The sequence below is a fragment of the Pituophis catenifer genome, unplaced genomic scaffold (assembly GCF_029215685.1).
Source record: "Pituophis catenifer annectens isolate HBS135680 unplaced genomic scaffold, rPitCat1.0.hap2 SCAF_8, whole genome shotgun sequence".
NCBI lineage: Eukaryota > Metazoa > Chordata > Lepidosauria > Squamata > Colubridae > Pituophis > Pituophis catenifer.
This window is the reverse complement of record NW_027256888.1, coordinates 25,425,659-25,450,982: the sequence shown is the minus strand read 5'-3', so window position 1 is coordinate 25,450,982 and position 25,324 is coordinate 25,425,659. Positions and strand designations below refer to the sequence as shown.

Genomic DNA, 25,324 nt, shown 5'->3' with positions numbered 1-25,324 from the left:
AATGTCTCTGGGTACACAGGGCCCTGGGGTGCAGGACTTCGTTATCTTTGACTCTGGATGGGGTGGCATTGCCCCAGACAGATTTGGTCCTCAACTTGGGGGTTCACTTGGACTCATGACTCCTGCTTGAGGAGCAGTTGGCAGTTGCAGCTAGGAGAGCATTTGCATAATTTCATGTTATGCACCAGTTGCAACTTTTCCTGGATCAGAACTCCCTGTGCTCAGTTGTTCAGTCCCTAGTCATCTCACAGTTAGACTGTTGTAATGTGTTCTACATAGGACTACCCTTGAACATTCGGAGGCTAAAGCTGGTGCAGAGTGTGGCAGTGTGGGTGGTTGGGGAGACAGGAATGGCCCCTGTAACACCACTGCTCTGTGAGCTGCATTGGTTGCCAGTCTGCTTCCAGGTGCAATTCAAGGTGTTTAAAGCCCTTCATAGCATGGGTCCAGGTTACTTGAGGGACCATCTCACCGCACTGAGATTGCCTTGTCCTACTCATGCTAGCAGAGAAGGCATGCTGTGGGTCCTATCAGCCCAATTATTACAGATTGTGCGGTCCAGGAGGAGGGCCTTCTCTGTTGTTGCTCCTGCCCTCTGAAACATCTTGCCCCCCAATGTGAGGTTGGCACAAGTGTCCTATCTTTTCATAAGGGCCTAAAGACCTGTCTCTGCCAGTTGACTTGGAAAGACAACACAGTGGAGGTGGTTGATTGAGTAACAACAGATCCCACCATCCTTTCTGTCCCTGCCTATAAATCCTTGATTTCAATCTTGGTTTTAATTTACTCTTATTTTAATGTGGATGTATTTTTATGTCTGTAAACTACCCAGAGTTACCTTATGGTAAGATGGGTGGCCAATAAATAAATAAAGGAATAGAAGAAAAAGATTAAGTTTGCAATTATGTCCTGCCTATCAGGTTCCGGAATGGCACTGTGAAATAACACTCCAGACAACCAGGATCCTAGGTGTTGAGGTCTTTATCAGGCACTCCAGCACATTTCAACAATCACCATTTACAAAGTGAGATATTGTCAGCGCTAATGCGCAATGCCCCCCACCATCTTTTTAAGGACTCCTGTGCTCCACCCATGACCCCACCCCTTGGCCCTACCCCATCACATGCTCCACTTGCAACTCCTTCCTGGCTAACCCTCATCCATCCTAGCATAGCTAACCCACACCAGTGCTTTAGTTTTCAGGCTTTAGCTCCATCCGGTTACTCAGCTCCTCACACCAGCCAAGGCTTGGTCCTACATAGGTGAGTTCTGGATGGCTAGGCCGGTTAGCTGGACACACTCCTAGGTGTTGCCGGGTCAGTAAGTGAGCTCCCCGGTCCCGCCTGAATGGCATCCCCGAACCGCAGTGCAGCTGACATGCAGCTCCCCTACCACGAGGATGGCATCTGGAAGACAAAATCCACAGTTAGGTTGGGTGTGGGGCCCGTGTCACCTCCCCTGGTTTGATCGGGTATTTTCAGTGGAACCTAGTACATAACTGCTCCACGTTAATGTCCTGGAAGGGTACCCAGGATGCTTCCGCTAGCAGGTACCCCTTCCATAGTACAAGGTATTGCAGACAGTCCCAGTGCAAATGAGCATCCAGGATTTCTTCCACCTCATAATGATGGTTTCCCCCATCAATAGGGGAGGGGGAGGAGGGGGGTTCCCCATTAACGTGGACGTCCTGAGTGGATGTAGCAGGCTACATGGATGTGTCCTCCCCAATAAAGATAGGAGCTTTAGCCTAACAGCAACAAGGTTTATGATTTTTACTATTGGAAATGGTCCAATGTATTTGGGTGCGAGCTTTTTGGAGGGCACATTCAGATTCAGGTACTTCGTGGATAGGTATACTTTTTGGCTGACATGAAAGGGGGTTTGGGATCGTCTTTTTTTGTCAGCTTGGGATTTGTATTTTTCCCTCACTTTCTGCAGGGCCTCCCTGACTTTCTCCCATGTACGTTGCATACGTGATACCCATTCCTGTAGCCCTAGATGCTCTGGCTTTTCTTGGGGGCACTCAGGTATAGGTATAAACTCAGTCCCAGTAGCTACCTGGAAAGGGGTGAATCCGGTGCTACTATGGATGACGTTGTTATACGCCACCTCAGCGAAGGGGATCAAGTCCACCCAGTCTGTTTGCTGGTGTTTAACGTAGCACCAGATGTATCACTCCACCATGGCATTGGCTCTTTCAGCTGCTCCATTGGTAGCACCGAGCTAAGACCCTGAGATGACCCTATCATGGCCAGGAATTTACGCCAAAACGTGGTGGTAAATTGAACCCCCCGGTCAGACACAATCATTTGTGGTACCCCGTGTAACTGTTAAATATGTGCAATGAAAAGCTTAGCCAATTTCCTGGCTGAAGGCAACCCTGAATCTGAACAAGCCACAAAGTGGGCTTGTTTTGAGAAAAGGTCGATGACCATCCAGATCACCGTGTTTCCCTGACTGGCCGGTAAGTCCACAATGAAGTCCATGGCTATCTCCTCCCATGGCCTAAGAGGAGATGCCATGGGTTGTAGGAGGCCAGCAGGTTTGCCTGGCTGTTTCTTCATTGTGGCACAGGTCACGCAACTGCGCACATATTCTTAGATATCCTTCTTGAGTTTGGGCCAATAGAACTGACGGTTAGTCAAATGTAATGTTTTGAGAAAACCAAAGTGGGCGGCCGCTCAGACATCATGACACCATTGCAGCACCTCCATCTGGAGACTTTTAGGCACATAGACCTTGGTTCCTTTCCAGGCCAACCCAGTCCTGTGACTGAGGGTGTTTTGATTGGCCTGGAACCACTCATCCATCAGAAGGGCTTTCTGAACGTCTTTGGTTATCTTGGTTGGATGGGGTTTTGACCGAGCGGTGGCCCCCGCCTGTTATGTTCGACTATCCTCAGGCAGCAAAGCTGGAATTATGGCCTGCACTACCTCCTCACGGTCACTGGCATATTGTGGCATATGGGATAAGGCATCCACCAGGAAGTTTCTCCTACCAGGGATATATTTCAGCTAAAAGTTAAAGCGCCTGAAATATAACGCCCATCTGACCTGCTTGGGTGAGAGCTTATGTAGGGTTTGGAGAACCTCCAGATTTTTATGGTCCGTGCAGACCTCGAATGGTAAGCCACCCCCCTCCAAAAGGTGTCTCTGCATCAGCAATACCCACCAAACTGCAACAGCCTCCTTCTCTCATATGGCCCATTTGCGTTCAGTCTCATTCAACTTGTGGGAGATATATGCACATGGTTGCAGCTTTCCCTGCTTGTTGCTTGCAAAAGAACTGCCACCACTGCTATGTCGCTGGCGTCTGCCTGCACCACAAATGGCTTGGTGGAATCCAGATGTTTTAGTATCAGCTCCCTTGCAAACAGCGCTTTCAGGTGTTTGAACGCTTGTTGACAAGCCAATGTCTACTGTACCAGGTGACCCAGACATGGTTTTTGGACTAATTGTTTGGTTCTCAAAAGATCCGTTAATGGAAGAGCCACACGAGCAAAGGACGGGATGAACTGATGGTAAAAGTTTGCAAACCCCAAGAAGCTTTGCAGTTGTTTTTGTGTCCTTGGGGCTTGCCAGTCCAAAACGGCCTTTACTTTCATGGGGCCCATCTCTACACCCCTTGGAGAAATGCAGAATCCCAAATAGTCTAACTGCGACTTATGGAACCTGCATTTTGACAATTTGATGTACAGTTTAGCAACTAACACTTTGCTTAGGACCTGGTGTACTAAGATGACGTGTTCTTCCAGGGTTTTGGTGTAAATCAATATGTCATTCAGGTACATGAGCACACCACTGTATAGATGGTCCTGTAAAACTTCATTGATAAATTGCATGAATACAGCGGGTGCTCCTTGTAGGCCGAATGGCATCACCCTGAATTGATAACTTCCCAGCGGGCAGTTAAATGCTGTCTTCCACTCATCGCCAGGCCTAATGTTGTGACCCAGGCCCATGTAGTTAATATTAAATGCAAAACAGTTCCAAAAACAAACAGATTTTATTAAAACGGCTGAGAATTAACTCATTCTCAGCTTATTCCAAATTAAATGAAAGCAAAATCCTCAAAACACCTTCAGTTTATCTCTGACCTTGGAATAATTAGGCAAACTGCCAAAGGCTTTTCATGGCAACAGTTCAGGAACAGAAGACACTGACAAAGAAATACATCCACACACAAAGCAAATCTCTCAATGGTTGTTTTCTGGTAAAGAGGCCAAGAGCCGTTGCTTGTCTTTTAAGCCTTATAGGAGGGGCCAATCATCTCTTGGCCTTACTCCCAAGTCGTCCTCTCTGCTTTAGCTGCTCCTGCCTTCTGGCAGCTCTTCTCATACATGCACTAGGAAGAGGCTCCTGTTCCTCTGCCTCTCTACTGTCACCCTCTGGAGGCTCCAAAGTCTGCACATCACTCCTCGATGGCCCTGGCTCCTTCTCTGTCTTCGACGCAGAGCCCTCATCCGAACCTTCCCCAGTCTCCAGGACTGCCCCATGTTCTTCCTCAGCCTCATCGCTGTCTGACTCCCCTGCCAGCTCCGCAGGCTACTGGCGGACCACATCACCTAACCTGGACCCTGTAATATGTCTTTCAGAGATCCAACTTTGTAAAGACCCTACCCTCCGCCAAGCGGGCCAGCATATCCTTCATTAATGGAAGGGGATACATATGCTCCACACAGACAGTGTTGATTTCCCTAAAATCAACTCATAGACACAGCCCTCCTCTGGCTGTATAAAGCCCCATTTTAAGTTATTTTCTATGTATGCCCTCATCTCCGTTAGTTCCTGGGGGGGGAGGGGTCATCAAATACATTTTTGGTTTTGGTAGGGCTGCCCCAGTAGGATTTCAATAACACAATCAGTAGCATGGTGGGGTGGTAAATTGTCACACTCTTGTTCACTACAAACCTCGCTTACATCATCATACACCTCAGGGAGCCCGACTGGCTTCTTGGGGTACTTATCTGCTGGTTGGGTGCTCCCTATCCCCTCGGGGTGTTGCTCATGTGGGGGCGGGACAGGTCCTACCCCTATCCTCAGATGCCTACATCCCCCTCCCCACCAGACCATCGGACTCCAGTTATTGAGCCAGGCTAGACCCAGCACGATTTCTTCTGTGATCCTGGGAACTACTATGAAATGGATACATTCCTGATGGGGCCCTACCTCCAAGGTTAGTGGTTCCGTGATGTGGGTTGCTAATTGGCCTCCTAACAAAGACCCATCCATCTATTCAAAACAGATGGGGTGTTTTAGCCTGCATATTCCCACCCCTATACTCTTTGCTGCAGCTGTGCTCATTAGACAATGGGTGCAGCCTGAATCTACTAGGGCTTTGCTCTTGCGCTGGCATCCTGCTGCCAAAACCACCAAAATGAGGAATGGTTTGATGGCTTTCCTTACCATGGGGTCGGCTTCCCCCTCATCATCGCTTCCACTGGTGGTCTCCCCTTTGGTTGGGTTCATGCTGGTTCGATTGGAAATGGGATGGCTTGTTTGTTGTGCCCCCCTCTCCGGCATTATCCTTATGCTCTTTCTAGCAGTGCTCTACTGGGGCCCTGGTGTTCCAGTCGATGTTTTAGGATCCACCTCGGAGCAGTCCAACACACAATGACCTGGTTTCATGCACTAGAAACAGATAATCGGGGCTTGTGTGGGGCCAGGTTTCCCTGGTGCGGTTGTGGAAGGCATAGCTAGCATCGGGTCTGATGGTCGTGACATTGGGAGGGGGTGGTCCGGTGGTCTCCGACCCCCTGCAGGCCAATCCGCTCTTGTCCGATCATCTTTCCAGAATTCCACATTGATCTTGGTGGCGGCCTGGACCCATGCCGCAAGTCGGGGTGGTAGACCACGTGTTACACAGGCTTGTGTAATTCAAGCCCAGCCTTGAATTGATGTACCATAAACTGCTCCGGCCAGCCCCTCACTTTTCCTGACAACCTTCAGAATTCTTTTATGTATTCGGCCAATGGCCTACCTCGTTGTTTGGATGCCAACAGTTCACCTTCAGCTGTTATCCTCAAACCACTCCTGCATGGCTGAGAGGAACAGGCCTATATCTCCTAGTTCCCCAGCATGGTCGCTATATAAGTCAGTGACCCAGTTGGCCGCCGCACCCTCCATAACGGCAGCCACCGCCATTACCATGGCCCACTAGGAAGTATATAGATGGCTGTACTTATCGAGATGGTCAATCACTTGTCCCAAAAATAGGGCTACCCTGTCCGGGCTGCCGTCAAATGAGGCTCACATGGCTCGTGGGTCCCATCGTCCCATAGGGCCCAGTCCATGGGCCACCAATGGCCAGGCTGGGAGTAGAGTCTGGTTGTCCTGCCTCAGAGCCCTGTCCTGCCCTCCACGGTGCCCAAACTAGGCCCTTGTGGGTGGAGTGGTGGTCTTGGGTGGCATGTGTTCTCCTGGCCTGTGGGGCTCCCCCCGTCATACCATGGGCTTGGTCCTGCCTCCAGGAAATAGGTCAGGCCCTCTGCTGGGAGGTGGGTACCATGTGCTGGGTGAGGGTCCACACTCCTTCTCCATCCCCTCCAGAGCCTGGGCCGGTTCGAGCGAATAGATGTAAAAAAAATGCTTTTTAAAAGTTTTTTTAAAAAAGATTCTGACGATTGTGCGGCACAGCTGTGATCGTCGGAACTTTTTTTTACTTTTAAAGTATTTTTTACTACCCATTTGCTTGAACCGGTAGTTTTTATCACTACCGGTTCACCCGAACCAGAGCGAACTGATAGCATTTCACCCCTGCAGCAGTGTCTCAGACAGTTGGTCCATACAGAGAGTGCTAGGGAGAACTGAGAAGACTATAGGAAGCTCACTTCCCATTATTCAGGATATTGCTTATAAGCGCTATGTGTTTAGAGCTTAAAACATTGTTAGAGATCCCACACACCTACTTCACAATCTATTTCTGTTGCTCCTCTCTGTGAGGAAATTTCAAAGTATCTATAGCAGGACTACTAGATTCTGTAACAGCTTTGTTCCTTATGCCATCCATCTTGTAAACTTGTAGGATTCTTTTTTTTTTTTTGCCATATATATGTATATATTCAAACTAGACTGTGATGTTTCTCTGTGTTATGTATGTGTGTGCATGTTGGTATATGCATAATAGTTATCTTTTGAGAGCTGAATGCAATTTTATTTTAATGTATGCTGATTAGTGTACATTTAAAGTGACAACTTTTTGTTCTATTCTAATCTCACTACATAATATAAAATGCTTGAATATTATAATTACAGTTTATTTCTATATTAGTTTATTCTACAGTTTATTTACAGGAGACTTACAGCTCTTTTCTTTTAAGCTCTATAGTCACTTTAGTTTTTAGTCACATACTTTTTACGTTATAGTTAATTATATAGTATCTATATTTTCCCTTTATCCTCATAAAAGACCAAAGATATAGTGTATTGTCTTGTGAGTTATCATTAAGCAAAAACAGTAGAAAAAAATTAGATATTCTTTTCCTTGGCTTGAAAGACACTAAGAGTTGGAAGGGATTGTCCAAGAGAATGACATTTGCTCTTCTCCAGTCTTCTGGGATTTCTGCCCTTCTGGATTCTCAAGGATTCTTCACATAGCCCTCTCGTTCTGGAATAATTTTTCAGAAGATCAAGGTCAAGATAGTCTTCTTGCTGCTAATGTCCAGGGATGCTTTTCTACAGAACCCTTCAGAGCAGAAGGTGTCAGGTAATGGGAGACAACTCTCATGAAGATAATCTGAGCGATGCCTGGTTATAGTTGGATGATGTGGAGCTGTTTATAGGTGCAATTTGTATTAGGTTTATTTAAATTACACAATTGACTACAAAATGCAAATGGTGCATGATATTTTTTATACTATATCCTTTAATATTGTTGAAATGAAGGTCAAATATATGTTGAAATATGTTGAAAAAAGGTTTCAATGAGTGTACTTAATGTATGAAACCAAATACATTCTTCCCATAGCAGTCCCAGAGAGGCCAAACCAGAATGAGACCTATGCTTTTGCAGTTAATTTCTCTTGTGCTTTCATATTTGTTTTTCATTTTAGTGGTGACTTTAATTAGTCTTCTTTTGACAATTTGTGGGCTTTTGGCAGATTTGAGTGAAGACTTCTTTACTTCTTTACCCATAGACTTCATGAAGACTTCTTTACCCATAGAATATTTTACATTTTCCTTCCTTTTCTTTCCCAGGTCATTCTTCCCTCTTTCCTATAGATGATGGTTTACTAGATGATGGTCATAGTGACCAAGTTGGTGTATTGAATTCACCTACCTGTTATCCTGCACATCAAAATGGAGAACGGATAGAACATTTCTCTCGAAAGGTGTTTGTTGGTGGTCTTCCTCCAGACATTAATGAAGGTGAGTTGCCTGACATGTTAAAGGTTAGATAGAACCATCTCAATTAGCTGTGGAGGCAAAATAAGTCATTGAGGAGTTGAGATTTCAGAAAGTTTCACTGAACCCTGTCAGTTTTACTTCTGAATAAATATGCATAGATTTCAACTGAGAGTTGAGAAAAAAAATCACTTAGCTATATGTGATTTAATAAGCTCTAGTAAACTCAATTGAAATAAAGACTGGATTGTGCAAGAATGTATGTGATACAATGTTGAGAAAAGTACTCATGTTTTTTCTGTTATTGGGTGAAGTTTCTAGAATAAAGGCACTGTACTCAGTTGTCATAGTCATTTTAGACGTTTTAGATAATTGCTTTTTAGTAGCTCACCCTTAAATCATTTTTGTGATAAATGGGAGAAGATAAAAATGAGAGATAAATTATCTGAAAAACAAGATATGATGAAACTGCCCTTTAACAAGCAACACTTGTTAAAGAAAGAAAGTGGAAAGGAGAATCTGGAAAGATTGGAGGACCAGTCACTGACAATTAATTTGCCAGAAAACTTGGCCATTCTCAACAAGATATCATACCCTGTCACTATGGGAAAAATTCTGGAAGTTAAGAAGACGTGTCTTAGTAAGTTTTTAAAAGATTGGTTACTGTTTTCCTGTTTCATTACAATTTTAATAGAATTATTTCTTATAATTGTGCTTTCCTCATATCACAGGGAAATAGCTTAGCCAAAAGCCCACCTAAACCTTAGAAAAATGATAGTAGTTATCAATCATTTAAAGTTTTCAATCCAGGGCCTGTAAAGGGCTCATATTTGGTTTAAAACAGGATCAGTTAAATTTAAATAAATGTTGTTTATAATAGATTAATATTCTGAATAGCTAGTAGTAACCTATATCTTTTAAGTTAGAGAGACCCACAGAATTTAAAAATGGAACCAGACTGAAACAAGATTGGGGCTATTCAAATTGGGCTTTTCTCTCTTCAACTTTCTATCTTCCTATTCACAAGCCTCAATATTTTAGCAGAGAAGACATACTCAAGCCCTATAATATGATGTTTTATGCAGTAGAGCAGAAACCACAAACTGCTGGATTGCCTGCAGATTCCCAGATAGCTTTGGATGATGCTCAAGCCAAAAAGTTACAGCTGAAAAGATTGAGTGATATTGAATACCAATCTGAAATCAGCTTAGTCTCTCAGAGCTCTGGAATTCTATTAGATCAGCAAATATCTGGTCCATTCTCATTTCCTCTATGTTGAGGAAATGGTTTTTCAAGGCTAGATATAATGTGGTCACATTGGTGCTTCTATATAGCAGGTACACCATTCTTTTTTTTTTATTGAAAAGTTTTTTAAAAAGTTTACACGTATTTTCCCCCCTCTCCTCCCACCCCCCTGCCCCAACCCTCCCACCCCCCCTTGACTTCCCAGAGCAAATACAGGGTATAGCATTTAACAAACATAAAAAAAAACATAAGCTAACTATCTATAGATTTATCTCCCTCATGCACTTTAACTCCCCTTGTTCATATCTAAATATAACTATTTAAGCCAATTATTGCTTGAAAGTAATCAATCCAACTTCGTTCTTGTCCATTCTTCAATAATAAGCAAGTCTTCTACAGTTAAACATCAGATCTCCAACCCTTATATACATTAATACCTTAACAAAATATTTTAACCAATCTCAAATAAAATATATTGTAAAAACCTTATTTTTACTTTTTACCCCATAAACTTATATTAATTCTTCTTGAAAACATTCCTTGCTTAGTAGTTTTACATAAACTTATTCATTGTATTCTCTACAAATCCTCTACGTATAATCAAATAACATCTTCACTGTTTAATATCCATATAAAATATTGTCAAAAACCTTCCCTCAACCCTTGCACCATTTATATTTTCCTTATACCCCACAAGTTTATATTTATTCTTCAACAAAGCATTCTTTAATATGGTATTAATGTAATTTAAAACAACATATAAAAGTTTAAGTAATATCCTTCTTCTAACCCATAAACTTATATTGAATGATCTATACTGTCCATAATTTTTACATCCACAATATTTTTCTTTTAACCCATAAACTTATATAAATTCTTCACCAATTCATAACAATTCAACCATAACATTATTTAATGTAACTTTTCAAAACAAATCATGTCCCTAAATATAGGTAAATCATTCATTTTCCCTATAATATAACTTATACAGGTATAATCATTCTTTTTCACTATTACTATCCTCCCCAAAAAAGTGGATTGTAATTTTTCCTTCTCCATTTTTTCCTGACTTTTTTGCGAACCTTTTGCTTCAATCTTTTTCCTCCGCCTTCTTTTATTTTTATAAGTTCTTGGATTTTTAACTGAAGTTGCTGAACCTTACAATCCTGTTCTCTTCGCAAAGTAATTCCTTTCAGTAAAAACACCTCTTTAACTGCGATTGGGAATCCATTTTTGTAAAAAAGTTGTAAAGTTCCACTTCGAATCTTCCTTCTTATATAAGAAATCCCAACGCCTCCTGACAATTTTCCAGTTGTCTGTGTCAAAGCCTCTGAAGAAATGTCTCTCATTGTTTCCTCTCTGCCTTTCCTTCTTAATTTGAAAAACCTCCATTTCATTTTCCAAAGGCACACTAAACTGAGTTATTTCGTCCACCTCCTCCTTCAGCAACTCCTTGTTGTTTGGCAACTGGAACAATACAATATCTTCACTTGTATCTTTGTTTCGAATTTGTGTAAAGTCCTTCTTGAAAAGCCCTTCCATTCTTTCCACAAACGCGGAGGTAAATGATTCTAAAATTTCTTCAAAGAGATCCACAGTCAGTATTTATGTATTTACTGATGTATGTAATGGTGAGCCTTCATCACTTTCAAAAAAGCCAGCCATTTTCCCCCCCCTAATAAGACTTTCACTTTATACTTTTCCAACATCTAAATCAATTATTCCAGTCCTTAAATGGTACCAGTCTTTTTAAATAAAAGTCCTTTTAAAATAAAATCCTCTTCTTTTAAACAGGGGCTTTCAGCACCACATGATACTTGGTAACTAACTTTCACTTCTCCACACCCTCGTTAGAATCAAACGCCATCTTACTTTCCCATTCTCCCATAGAAAATCAGAGGGAAGGGGACGTTGGCTTTGCCTGATACGCCCCTTCTCGTTGAGTGGAGACAGCAGCCATATGTGGGTTATGCTCATTGGTCAAATGTGGACTGAGCCTGTCAATTAATTATTAAATCCCGCCCCTATTCCTAGGGATTCCGCTTTGGTGAAGGAGGAAGACAGACTCTAAGTGTGGAAAGTAGAATTATAAATAAACTGTTAGATAAATTTTACTCTTAGTACCCAGACTGATACTGGGTGGGACTGGCTGCTGTCTCCACTCAACGAGAAGGGGCGTATCAGGCAAAGCCAACGTCCCCTTCTCCCTTGATAGTGGAGACAGCAGCCATATGTGGGACATACCCAAGTTCACTATCCCAATGGGTGGGAACAGTCTGGGCCTAAAACTCCTCCCTGACCTCAACACCTTGTAATACTCTTCTCCCAAACTCAGCCTCTGCAGAGGCAAATTTATCTAATTTATAGTGCTTAACAAATGGAGAAGGAGAGGTCCAAGTAGCTGCTCTGCATATTTCAGACAATGAAACTTTAGATGCCCAAGCAGCTGTAGTTGCAGCACTTCTAGTGGAATGAGCTGTCACCTTGATAGGAGGAGGCAAAGATCGCAGTTCATATGCCATCTTAATCGTTGTTCGAATCCATCGACCTAACGTCGAAGAAGATACCTTATTTCCTAATGAAGACGGAAGATAGGAAATGAACATTGACTCTGTCCTACGAATATCCGCCGTCCTCTGGATGTATAACTGCAGTGCCCGTCTGACATCCAACATGTGTAATTTGTTTTCCAATGGATTGGAAGGTGAGGAATAAAAATCTGGTAAAATAATTTCCTGCAAACGATGAAAGGAAGAGTTAATTTTAGGTATAAATGTAGGATCCAATCTGAGGACCACTCTATCTACATGGAATACACATAAATCATCTCGGACCGACAATGCTGCAAGTTCTGAAATACGTCGCGCTGAAGTAATCGCGACTAGAAAAACAACTTTTTCTGACAATAGTCGTAAACTGGTAGATTCTATTGGTTTATACGGTGAACCCATAAGTGAGTCTAACACAATTGAAAGTTCCCAAGAAGGAAATTGATGAATTACTGGTGGACAGAGGTTAGTAGCTCCTCTGAGGAAACGATGAATCATGGGATCTTGTGATAATGAATTATTTGAATTATATGACAGGATAGATGAGATAGCAGCCATCTGTCTCTTTAGAGTGTTTGGAGAAAGTCCTTTTTCTAAACCAGCCTGTAAAAACATCAGTAGCTGCAAAACAGAAGCTTGAAGAGCAGAAAAACCTTGAGTCTCACACCAAGATGTAAATGTGCGCCAAGTTGCTGAATAAATTCTTTGTGTTGATGGCCTCCTAGATGCCTGCATGGTTTTAATTATTGGAGATGGAATGTATTTTCGCTGAAGAGCATCCCGCTCAACCTCCATGCGGTCATCTGTAGCCATTGTGGATCCGGATGTGTGATTGAGCCCTGGCTGAGACAATTTGTGATGCATGGAATCCTCCAAGGAGGAGTCACTGATAAGTTCATGAGGTCTGCAAACCAAGACCTTCTTGGCCAATGTGGCACTATTAGAATGATTTCCGCCCTTTCCAGTATTAGCTTCCGAATTACCCTCGGAATTAGAGGAATCGGTGGAAAGGCGTACAACAGACCTTGTGGCCAAAGGGAGCGTAGAGCATCCACAGCTTCTGCATGTTGAGATTGGAAACGTGAGAAGAAGCGAGGTAACTTGGTATTCTGATGGGAGGCAAACAGATCTACTTCTGGTATTCCGAAACGTTTCGATATCATTTGGAATAATAGTGGATGGAGGCTCCACTCCCCGTGATCTATTTGTTGACGACTCAACCAGTCTGCAGTCACGTTTGCTTTTCCTGAAATATGATCTGCTTTCAATGAAATCAGATTTTGCTCTGCCCAAATACCTATCTTTCTCGCTTCTCGCATCAAAGATTTTGACCTGGTACCTCCCTGACGATTCACATGGGCTTTGGCCGATGTATTGTCGGTGAGGACCAACACATGAGTTTCTCTCACCAGATTTAGAAAATTTCTCAATGCTAAGTAAATTGCCCGAAGCTCCAACCAATTTATACTGCAGGTTGATTCCTAGGTCGACCAAGTTCCTTGTGTTCCACAGTGAGCTCCCCAACCTGATTTGCTGACATCTGTCGTCACTATCACGTATTGAGGTTGCAGGAATAGGCAGCCTTTGGAAATTGCCGGAGATTGCCACCAACGAAGGGAAATGAGTACCTCTCTTGGAATTTTGATTGTGGTTGAAGACGATCCCTTGCCTGACCTCTGAAAAGGTAAGAGAAACCATTGGAGGTCTCTAAAATGTAATCTGGCCCAGGGAACAATAGAAATGGTAGATACCATTTTACCCAATAATTTAGAAAGGAATAAAGGAGAAGCTCGTTTATCCTTCATGACTTTAGTTATTAATGATCTCAGCCCGGATTGTCTATCAGAGGAAAGGAAAACTTTACATTCTATTGTATCAATTATAGCCCCCAGATGGAGGATTCTGGTCGAGGGTTCCAGATGGCTTTTCTTCACATTAACAGAAAAATCATGTGATGCTAATGACTGTATTGTGAGAGCGAGATCGACCTTAGCTTGCTGATGGGAAGATGACATAATGAGAATGTCATCCAAATAACATTGAAGACGAATTTTTTGAAGTCTGAGATTAGCTGCTAAGGCTGCCAAAATTTTTGTGAAGCTCCTAGGAGCAGAAGAAAGGCCAAAAGGTAAGGCTCTGTACTGGTAGTGAACACCAGCATAACAAAAACGTAGATATTTTCTATGGGAAATACAAATTGGAATATGGAGATAAGCCTCCGTAAGATCTATTGAAGAGAGGAGATCGCCCCTCCGTATGCCGTCTAGAATTGATCGTAAAGATTGCATTTTGAACCTTCTATAAATTACAAATTGGTTCAATCGTTTAAGGTCTAGAATAGGTCTCCACCCACCCGATGACTTAGGTACTAGAAAGACCCGAGAATAGAACCCCTGTCTTTCCTGATGACGAGGGACTCTTTGAATGGTGTTGATTAATAAAAGGTGTTTAATTGCCAATTCCATAAGTTTTCTTTGTTCAGCTATCTGAAAGATGGAACAGCAAATAAAAGTCAACGGAGGGGTAGAAAAAAATTCAATAGCCAGACCTGATTTGATGGAGGCCAAGACCCAACGATCTGAAGTAGTGTCCTCCCAAGCTCTGGCGAAAAGGCCCAATCTTCCGCCAATGGGAGGCTCCCTAGCAGCATTAACGACGGCGTCGGAAGGAACGACCCCCTCCCCCTCGAAAGGGCCGGCGAGAACTAAAATTTCTTCCCCTGGGTGGTCTCTCTTGAAAATTTTTTTGTCTAGAAATGTAAGGGAGTGGGTAGTAATTACCCTTGTTACGAGATGATCCAGATCCCCTTTCCGAAGATCTAAATTGAGGACGGGCATTATATGGGGAAAAACGGGTTTCTCCTCTGCGAAAAACATTAGGTAGTATCTTCCGTTTATCTTTGGTTTCTATAAGAAACTTGTCTAACTGATCCCCAAATAATTTTGTGCCTGAAAACGGTATGGAAGCAGACGCCATTTATGTCTAGCATCGGCCTGCCAGTGACGTAACCACACTAAGCGGCGAGCCACAATTGAAGAGGCCAGAGATCTAGCTGCAAACCGGGTAGCATGTAAAGTGGCATCAGCCGAAAATTGAACTGCTGCTACAATTTTATTGAGGTCCTGTTTTAATCTGGAATCCTCAGAAGAAATTTTGTCCTGCAATTGACGCAGCCACAGGAGAGTTGTTCTATTAAAAAAGGATGCTGTGGTTGCCGATTTGATGGCCCATGCCGCTCCAAGATGTGCCCTTTGAAGGATCTGATCTGATCTACACTCCTCAGGTCGAAGACCTTCTTCTGGATCTCCTGGAATAGAGGAGGATGATATTAAAGCTGCCACAGGAGTATCTACATAAGGTGTTTGTAACAAGGTATCCAGATCAGAAGATACAATGAAATTATTTTTGTCTGTAGCAGATGGAACTGGAGCTGCAGAGGGATTAAACCATTGTTTTTGAATGACCTCCAGAAAGAGTGGAGGAATTGGAATGGTCGTCACAGGCTTAGACTGTTGAGCAAACAAAGGATCTAACGAAGAAGCAGTTGATTTAGGCTCTGGTTGAGATGTTGAGCCCAATTGGGCTGTATTAACTGCTTTAAATAAAAGCGATTTAAAAAGAGACTGGGGAAAAATGCCTGTGAAGGCAGGTTGATCAGGAGGTAAACCTTCATCCTCCAAAAGTTCCGGTTCCTGTGTTTCTAACCCTGTTGGAACTGAATGATCATTGACACAAGAAACCTCTGGAGAATCTGAACCTGTTAGTGAAATAGCATCATCCATATTAAATGAATCTAGAGGATCAGAAATATTTGGATGCTCTAAAAGACCAGAAACCTGCCTATCAGCAGAATACATATGTTCCGATAATGATTGTTGTACTGCCATATTAATCATATGTTGAATGTCCTCTGTGCGCCAATTGATTTGTGCTTGGTTTCGAGTCTGGTCCACTTCATTAGAAGTTTGGATAGAAACTGAGGATTCAGGTGCATTAAGCGCTGAGAGTATGGGAGCGCTAGACTCCACATTAGATGTTGAACCCATGATGGGATTAGAACCCCAAACTTCAGATGATTGAATTGACATATGGTAATCTTTTAAAGACATTTGGTCTGGTGTATTAGATGTTTCCTGTCTAGGTTCATCAGAAGAAACTCTGTTTTTAGAAACCTTAGAATCAGTATCATTTCTTTTACTTAACTTTTTAACAGTCTTGTCCTGACTGATGGTAACATTGGGAGTCACTAAGGAATATTTTGCATTTGTACGCATAGGAAGTACACATTCCTTTTGTTTTTGATCCTCCCTAAATGAAGCCTGTGATTGCTCTCTTACTGTGGCCTTCCGGCCATGTTTGGATTTTGAGATGGCTTTAGGCATAATAATAAATTGGAATGTAGTAACAATCTGTAACCAGTAAGTTACTTAAAGGAAGGATTTTGTTCAATATTTCTCCAATAGTTTGAAATTAAGAATAGCTAATATGTTTAATGAACTCAGATAACTGTAAAATTATAACTGTGTCAGTAATCAATTGGCTTCACAGAAAAAACTCACTGTAACAGCCTAATAGGCTGAAAATTCTCCTGAATGGAACTTGAGTTATTGCCAGTATTCAAAAGGCAACTGGCTCAACTGTCAATGTGAGCGCGAGGCTCAACTGTAAGGTAGATTAAAATTCCAAACAGTTTAAACCATTAAATTAATTCTAAATACTTATAGAAATAAACAAGGATTTAATTGCTCTTGGGAGCGTAAGTCTTTCTCTTTTATGTTAAATTGTAGCCGTAAGATCAGAAGAGGATTTAATTAATAATGGGAGCGTGAATCTCCACTCTCAGTTTAGTTTGAAGCCACAACTCAGGGCTAAATCATGCAGCTCTTCTTTCCGGTTAAAATAATAACTGCAACTCAGCACTGATTAGATAAAACCAATTAAGGTCTTTGCTGGTAATATTGGGAGCGCTAAAACATGAAGCTCCTCTTTCAGGTTAAAATAATAACCACAACTCAGCGCTAATTAGATAAAACCAATCAAGGTATTTGATGGTGATATTGGGAGCGCTAAATCATGAGGCTCCTCTTTCGGCTAATTTTAGAGCTGCAACTCAGCGCTATATCTTGAGACTCCTCTTTCCGGCTAAACTGTCAGCGCAATTTAACGTTAAACAGCAGAAACTGATTAAGGTCTTTAATGATGATTGGGAGCGTGAATCTCCTCTTTCAGCTAAATTTGAAGCCGTAAGTCAGCGCTAAACTGTGAGCCTCCTTTATTCGGCTAAATTTGTAGCCGCAACTTAAAAGCTGAAACAATTAAGGTCTTTGATGAGGAGCTTTGAGAGGCAATACATGAAGCTATTTTCTTGTTCAGTGACCGACAAGCGGTTAGCCTGAGGGAGCGCGAAAACTCCACTTGTAATCAGATTAAATTAGCTATGACAAGGGGAGCGCTAGACTCCACAATTGATTTATTATGTTTTAAATAGCTTCTGCTGATAAAGGAGAAATTATACCCCCCGCCCCCTTAAGGGAGCGGATGCTCCAAGGAAATGAATAACTGACCAGTTGTAACGATGTTTTCTTTGATGTTGAAATAGAAAAAAATTCTCAGATGGCCTAAGAATCTCCTGAGGTACAGGTGAATTAAATTAAAACATACAGTAGATAAAAGAACTAAAGAAATTAAGCAGAAATAACACTCTAACGCTGAAAAGCAGATAGAGCTCACTTTCCACACAACTGTCCAGTCTGACGACTGAGCAAAAAAGCGGAATCCCTAGGAATAGGGGCGGGATTTAATAATTAATTGACAGGCTCAGTCCACATTTGACCAATGAACATAACCCACATATGGCTGCTGTCTCCACTATCAAGGGAGAAGTGATAGATTCTTCGGAGTTAAAGTTCAGTACTTGCCACTTTAGTTTCTCCTGTATTTGCTCTGCCAGCTTTCAAGTCCAAAATTTTTTTCTTTTAAGTTGAATTGCTGGGGTGGTCATGCCTCCTAGTTCTGCTTGAAGCAGAAACGTCCCAGGTCCGGAGCAATGGCGGGCTTCCCAGGGAGCTCTCACCCTTTAAGCCCCAGATTTAAAAAGAAACCTGGGGCTTTTGGGGAGCTCTACCCGCCCCGTCAGCTCTCTTTCCCCCCTTCTCCCAGGGGGAAAGTTTTCAAGCCGCTGAACAGCTGATTTTCGCTCTTCTAGCGGCTCTAACGGAGTCCTGGGGCTGGTGTTCACAAGGGAGCGTCTTTCGGCGTCGGCGGAGCCACCGGAAGCCTGCAGGTACACCATTCTTGTACCCCAGTTTACATGGCCTTGCCACTCTGAGACAATCAAGATCATTGAATATGTTTTCCTTTACTGCCTTGTCTGCCAGGATTTTGGAAACAACAATTCCCTTTAGGCTGAGGAGAATGGATTATTTCTATACCTACTACTTTCTTTCAGACTAAAATTGTGACATTAGCCAATATTTGTCACTATAGCAGTTAAAAATAGGTAACAGTGAACTGCAGATTCAACTTGATAATTCAAGGTCATTAAACCATTTTATTTTTTTTCCCTTTTCTTTCTCTCTCCTCCTCTTGTATAATTCTACATTATTGCGTAGATAATAAGTAAGCACCATCAATTATTTTAACAGTATTCTAGGTAGAATTTTATTATTTATTATTTATTTATTTTTTATTTATTTATTTATTTTTATTTTTATTTTTTTATTTTTTTTTTAATTTGATTTATATGCCGCCCTTCTCCGGAGACTCAGGGCGGCTTACAATGCGTTAAGCAATAGCCTTCATACTTTTGTATATTTATACAAAGTCAGCTTATTGCCCCCACAAACTGGGTCCTCATTTCACCTACCTTAGAAAGGATGGAAGGCTGAGTCAACCTTGAGCCTTGGAGAGATTCGAACCAGCAGTAAATTGCAGGCAGCTGTGTTAATAACAGGGTGCTTAAACCAATGTACTATCAAGGCTCTTTGTTATACTTCTACATTTTATTGAGCTAAATGTTTTAATATAATATTATTTTAATAGTTTCCTAGACTGTCAATAGCATTGTATTTACTAAACAATTAAGCATTTCTTTCTACCACATTACATATTTTAAATAGCATCTAGTACTCCAGCTCTTACTTGGCTGTTTTTACTATATTCCTTTTCTCCTTTCTTTTCTGTAAATTGCACACTTACTTATATCTCATTCTTCTTTATTCCTTTATTCCTTAAAACATTAAGGAAAACAAAACATTGTACCTGGTCAAGAATGTTTGCAAAACTCTAGGGTTTTTTTTTTTTTTTAGATACTGGGAAATATTTTATCAGCATTGTATTTATATACAGTGTGTGTGTGTGTGTGTGTGTGTGTGTGTACAGTATATATATACTAAGACAAGAACTACAAGCTAGAACAATAACTGCATTTCCCTTCCACCCACCCACCACCCACCCCTAATATTTTAGATGAAATAACTGCCAGTTTCCGAACATTTGGACCTCTGGTGGTTGACTGGCCTCACAAAGCAGAAAGCAAATCCTACTTTCCACCTAAAGGTATTTTTTGGAAATTGATTCAGAGTTAGTTCAGATTTTTTTTTCATCACTGTTTCTCCTTTGTCCAGGTATGTACAAAGACACGCCATGGGGGCTGCTTCAACAGTTTCTACCTTTGTAGTAGGAGCAGAAAAATGTCAGCAAATGCTATAGAAAAGGTTTACTGGTTACATTTGTATAGTTAATTATCATCTGTAATTTCACACTTTAAATAATAGCTTGGATAAAATAAGTGGCTGGTTTCCATTTGTGAACTAGCCTCAAAAAAGCCACTGTTTCTTATATCAGAGGGGAGAACTGCTAAGGGGTCAAAAGCAAAAATACTTTCAAAGGACTGCAATGAAGGAAGGCAATGTAAACAATAAGACAAGTTTTCTGTCTAAATCTTTATTATCAAAATTACTGTTCAATAGAAACCAGATTCCTTCTCATTCAATTACATTATTTTTAACTTACATCTCAAAATTGTCTTTACATCAAGTCTTGCAGTATTATTGTTATTCAGAATCACAATTCTAAATTTCTGAGATTCTAAAATCCATAGTTGTCCCTTACTTAAACCAGATTTGTTTTAAAAGTATGCCTTAATAAATGCCAAAAAAGGTCTGCTTTTTTGAAGTTAAAGTCATACCAAAGGCATGTTATAATCTGTATTGGGACAGATACCATATAAATTAAAATAATATATAATCTAATAAAAATTATCTATAACAAAATCTAAATTAATTTTAAATAATTGGAAATTGGAGACAGATTAAAATTTTGATTTGTCAAGATATTGGTATTTTTACAATATAGAATAATAGTCACATATAAACTACAAAATGTGTCTGTATACACAGCACACACACACATGTTAAATACATAACAGTTGACTTTTATTTTAATCAGAATCTTCATTCTGCCATGAAATAAAATGGGTAGCTATATCATGAGGTGCAGCAACATTCCCCAGATCTATAGGCACCAGCAACCCCCACCCCACTGTTCTTATGTCCGCTCTTGGAACAAGTATTAGGCATGGTGACAACCACTGGGCCAGAAGGGGTAGCGTAGTTCCTTTACTGGAATCTCCTTTTACTCTATTCTAGTTCTGCTTACTAGTTATACTTGATAGTTAAGGCTGCCACCAAAGTACCTGTTGTGGGCCAACAGGCAAGCCCTTCCTGGGGCTTTCCAGTCTGTAGCCAATAGGACTCTCTATCAATTCTTTCCCTAAATAGGAATAATTAAACTTACATAGCAACTGTGTAACCATGAAGATACTGGATACTGTTAGAAAATCTCTCCCTCTTTGGTTGTTTCCAAATTAGATAATTCTTAAAGAAGATGCCCAAACTGAAAAGAATGGAAATGAGTTAGCATTAACTCATCCTATTCTAAATTTCTGAATAGACCTTCCTGAACCTTTCGGTTTCAGTGCCTACACTTTGCAGAGCACTCAGATCATATTGTAGGAAGTTAGCACCCACCCCTTTCCTGGAAGAGTGAAATATTTTAGGAAATATGAAAAAGGCAGAATATTATATTTCCCTGGATGAGAAATATAAGAAGCATATTTTACAGACAAAGCAGCTCCCACCTTCCTGCCCCCCCACCCTTTGTCAATGGGCCATTAAGGCCTGGGCCAGTCTATTCTACATAACAAAGATCTGCCTCCTTCAGGCAGAGCCATAGTAGGAATTGCCAAAGATAGGATTAGCCCTCTACACAATAGCAGCAGAAACTCACCACATGTGACCTGGGAAGCACATGTGACCATCAGCCAGCAAGGCCCCCACCCCCTGGGAGTCTGACAACCAATCAGGATACTCTTTTGGGGCCCCAAGAAATGCAGAGCCAGAGAGAGCATAAAAACCCGAGGATTTACTGTATCTGCCCTTTTCTGTTCAGGAACTCAAGCCATGTGATCCTGTCCACCATTAAACCATCTTTCCAAGCAGTCTCCATGTTTCCAGTGTCTGTTTCCCCACTTGGAGCAGAACCCAGAAGTATGTTTCTTCCAACAATATCAATCACCTGTTTAAAGAAAGCAGGAACATCTAGGATTACAGCTGCTTCCTTGGGTTGATAGCGGAAAAAATCATTGCCCTGTTTTACATTATCTCTGATAACACAAATCAGTGCTACATCATTATATGGAAAAGTTTGGAAGTTCTGAAGGAAAAATTGAGAGCCACCAGGGAAACCCCTATGGTGGTGGTTTTCCTTTCCATTGAAATTTAGCAGACAGCTGATCACTCTTCCCTCCTGAAGAACATAGGCAACCTTAGTTGGTAATGAGGATATTTCTCTATCTGGTCTTTTCTTTTTCTAAAGAAGGAAAGGTATGCCTTTGTTTTCCGTCTTTGTCTGTATGTCTGTATGTCTGTGGTTATTTATGTACTGACAATATAACTGGTTCAGGGCAACTTGCTTATATATCTCTAGAGTTGGTTTATTTGCTTTTACCATTGAGTTCAAACAAAGTTACCTTATATGCCAGTCTCTATATTTCTCTGGGTTTAATTTATGCTCCCTCTGCATTCTTTCCAATGAATGTAAGAACCTAGCTTATTTTAAGCACTCCACAATGAGTTTTATATTACTCTTGCTGTAGGAATTATATAAATAATATACTCCTAATATTGTATAGTCTTTCTTTTATTTTTAATTGGAACAAAGATAATTATGGAAAGAGTTAAAATATCCATAGCTTCCATAAAGATTACTAGTGCAGCTTCTGTTTATGTCTAATAGGTACATGTCCATGCCTGATTCTATTATATAAACTCACACATTCAACGCCCAGTGAAAGAGATTACCTTGAACCTTGTCTCTGAGTTCAAATGCTAGTAGTGGGTAATACCTGGTGAGAATAATACCTAGCATTGTGAGAAAAAAGATTATACAATATATATAATATATATATTATAAAATATATAAATATATAAAAGGAATAAATATATATATATGTATATATATATAAATATATATATATGTATATATATATATACATACATATATATGTGTGTGTGTGTGTGTGTGTGTGTGTGTGTGTGCGCGTGCGCGCGCGCGCAGTTAATATTTCGGGTTTCTTCCCGTGTAATTGTGAACATATCCCTAAAAGGGTAGAAGCGACGTTTCGACAGAATCTCATCTGCCATCATCAGGCTTATGTGAAGGGTCTTTTGCTGTAACTGCCGTTACTATTTCAAATCTGGTGCTGGTAGTGTGGGATGGCTCCACCTTTTTATTCTGATTGGTTGGGAGTCTCAGTTTGTGTTTATATTGGCTTGGCTTCGGGTGTATGGTCGGTTTTTCTCCACCAGGTATGATCCAACATGCAACACCTAGACAGAAGAAAAAACAACAAGAGGAACAAAACAATGGGAAAGCCATCTTATTTATTTATTTATTTATTTATTTATTAATTTAATTTGTATACCGCCCTTCTCCCAGAAGGGACTCAGGGCGGTGAACAGCCAAAATTAAAAAACATACAAATGCAAAAGTTAAGATAATTAAAAGAATTAAATCATTGGCTACCCAAATTTAAAACCCCAAATCCATAAAATTTAAAATCCCAATTAAAAAACCATTTAGGCTAGGCCGGCTTGATGAAATAAAAACGTCTTCAGGGCTTTACGGAAGGTCCGGAGGTCCGGGATCAATCATATTCCAGGAGGCAGCTCATTCCACAGGGCGGGTGCCCCCACAGAGAAGGCTCGCCCCCTGGGGGCCGCCAGCCGGCATTGCCTGACCGACGGCACCCCGAGGAGGCCCTCTCTGTGAGAGCGTATTGGCCGGTGGGAGGTTATCGGTAGCAGCAGGCGGTCTCGCAAATACCCTGGCCCTAAGCCATGGAGCGCTTTAAAGATGAGAACCAACACCTTAAAGCGCACCCGGAAGACCACCGGGAGCCAATGCAGCTCGCGCAGGAGAGGTGTTACGTGGGAGCGCCACGTCGCTCCCATAATCACCCGCGCGGCCGCATTCTGCACCAGCTGGAGCCTCCGGGTGCTCCTCAGGGGGAGCCCCATGTAGAGAGCGTTACATCTTGCCCTATATACGAGGAACAACAGATAAAATAACAAAGTACTGCATAGACACAACATCAAAACCATATTTTGCACAGATAGAAAGATATCGTCCATTCTGAGAAACCCTAAGGACAAAATAGAATTAGAAGATCAAGGCATATACGAAATCCCGTGTGCTTCCTGCCCATTAACATACATTGGACAGACCAACAGAAGAATGAGTGTGCGCATCGAGGAACACAAAAACTCAATACAAAAGCAAGAACACACATCATCATTAGTTCAACACATAAATACAACAGGACATAATATTAATTTTAATAACACAAAAACAGTTGCAAAAATAGAACATCTCAATGGCAGAATAATCAGAGAGGCCATTGAAATAGAGAAAAGACCATATTGCATGAATAAACGTGATGACACTTCACGTCTGCCTACTATTTGGAAACCTGCTCTCATAGATAGACGAATCTTAACACAAAATAGGAGGAAACACGCTGGACTTGGTTTTCGTCTCTGGTCAGTGGTTGAATGGCTTAGATACAGGGGATATAGTTATTGAACCCTTGTCATGGTCAGACCATTCTCTCCTTAGACTTGACTTCCTGACCGCTATGCCCCACCGCAGGGAGGCGGAACCAATCAGGTGGTTCCGCCCCAGGCGCCTGATGGATCCTGATAGGTTCCGAATGGAGCTTGGGCCATTTCCTGAGACTCTGGCGCGCGACTCGACGGAAGACCTGGTGGCCGCCTGGGATAGGGTGGCCGCTGGTGCTTTAGATCGGGTCGTGCCTTTGCGGCCTCTGACCCGGCGCTGAATCTGCCCAGCTCCTTGGTTCTCCGAGGAGCTGAGGGGGATGAAACGCCGGAAAAGACGCCTAGAGAGTGGTTGGAGGGCCAGTCGCTCCGAATCTGACCATACACTAGTGAGGTCTTATATCAAGACCTACTTAGTGGCGATAAAGGCGGCGAAGTGTAATTACTTTTCCGCTCTTATCGCGTCGGCAGAAAATCGCCCAGCTGCCTTGTTTAGGGTGACTCGCTCCCTTCTCCATCTGGGAGCGCGGGAAGACCCCTTGCAAGGTCGTGCTGAGGATTTTGCGCATTATCTGCACGATAAAGTCGCTCAAATTCGGGAAGGCTTGGACTCTGACTGGGTAGGTACAGGCGGGTTGTCCGAGGTCTGTCTTGAGACGGTTATCTGGGATGAGTTTGACCCTGTGACTCCCGAGGACGTGGACAGGATGCTGGGGAGGTTGAACGCAACCACATGTTTATTGGACCCGTGTCCCTCCTGGTTGGTGCTGGCTACCCGGGAGGTTACACGAGGCTGGCTCCAGAGGATTATAAATGCTTCCTTGAGTGAGGGGTTCTTGCCTCCCGCCCTGAAAGAGGCGGTGGTGAGGCCCCTCCTCAAGAAGCCCTCTCTGGACCCAGCTGTTTTAGCAAATTATCGTCCAGTTTCCAACCTTCGCTTCTTGGCGAAGGTTGTTGAGAGTGTGGTTGCGCGACAGCTCCCGCAGTACCTGGATGAAACCGTCTATCTAGATCCGTTCCAGTCCGGCTTCAGGCCCGGGTACAGCACAGAAACGGCATTGGTCGCGTT

The 25,324-nt window shown here is 42.0% G+C and overlaps 1 pseudogene; it reads left to right on the top strand.

Annotated features, from left to right (window-relative positions):
- The first annotated feature begins 1,347 nt into the window (after window positions 1-1,347).
- The window catches only part of LOC139320701 (cytoplasmic polyadenylation element-binding protein 2-like), a 45,403-nt pseudogene continuing 21,426 nt past the window's right edge, over window positions 1,348-25,324 (top strand).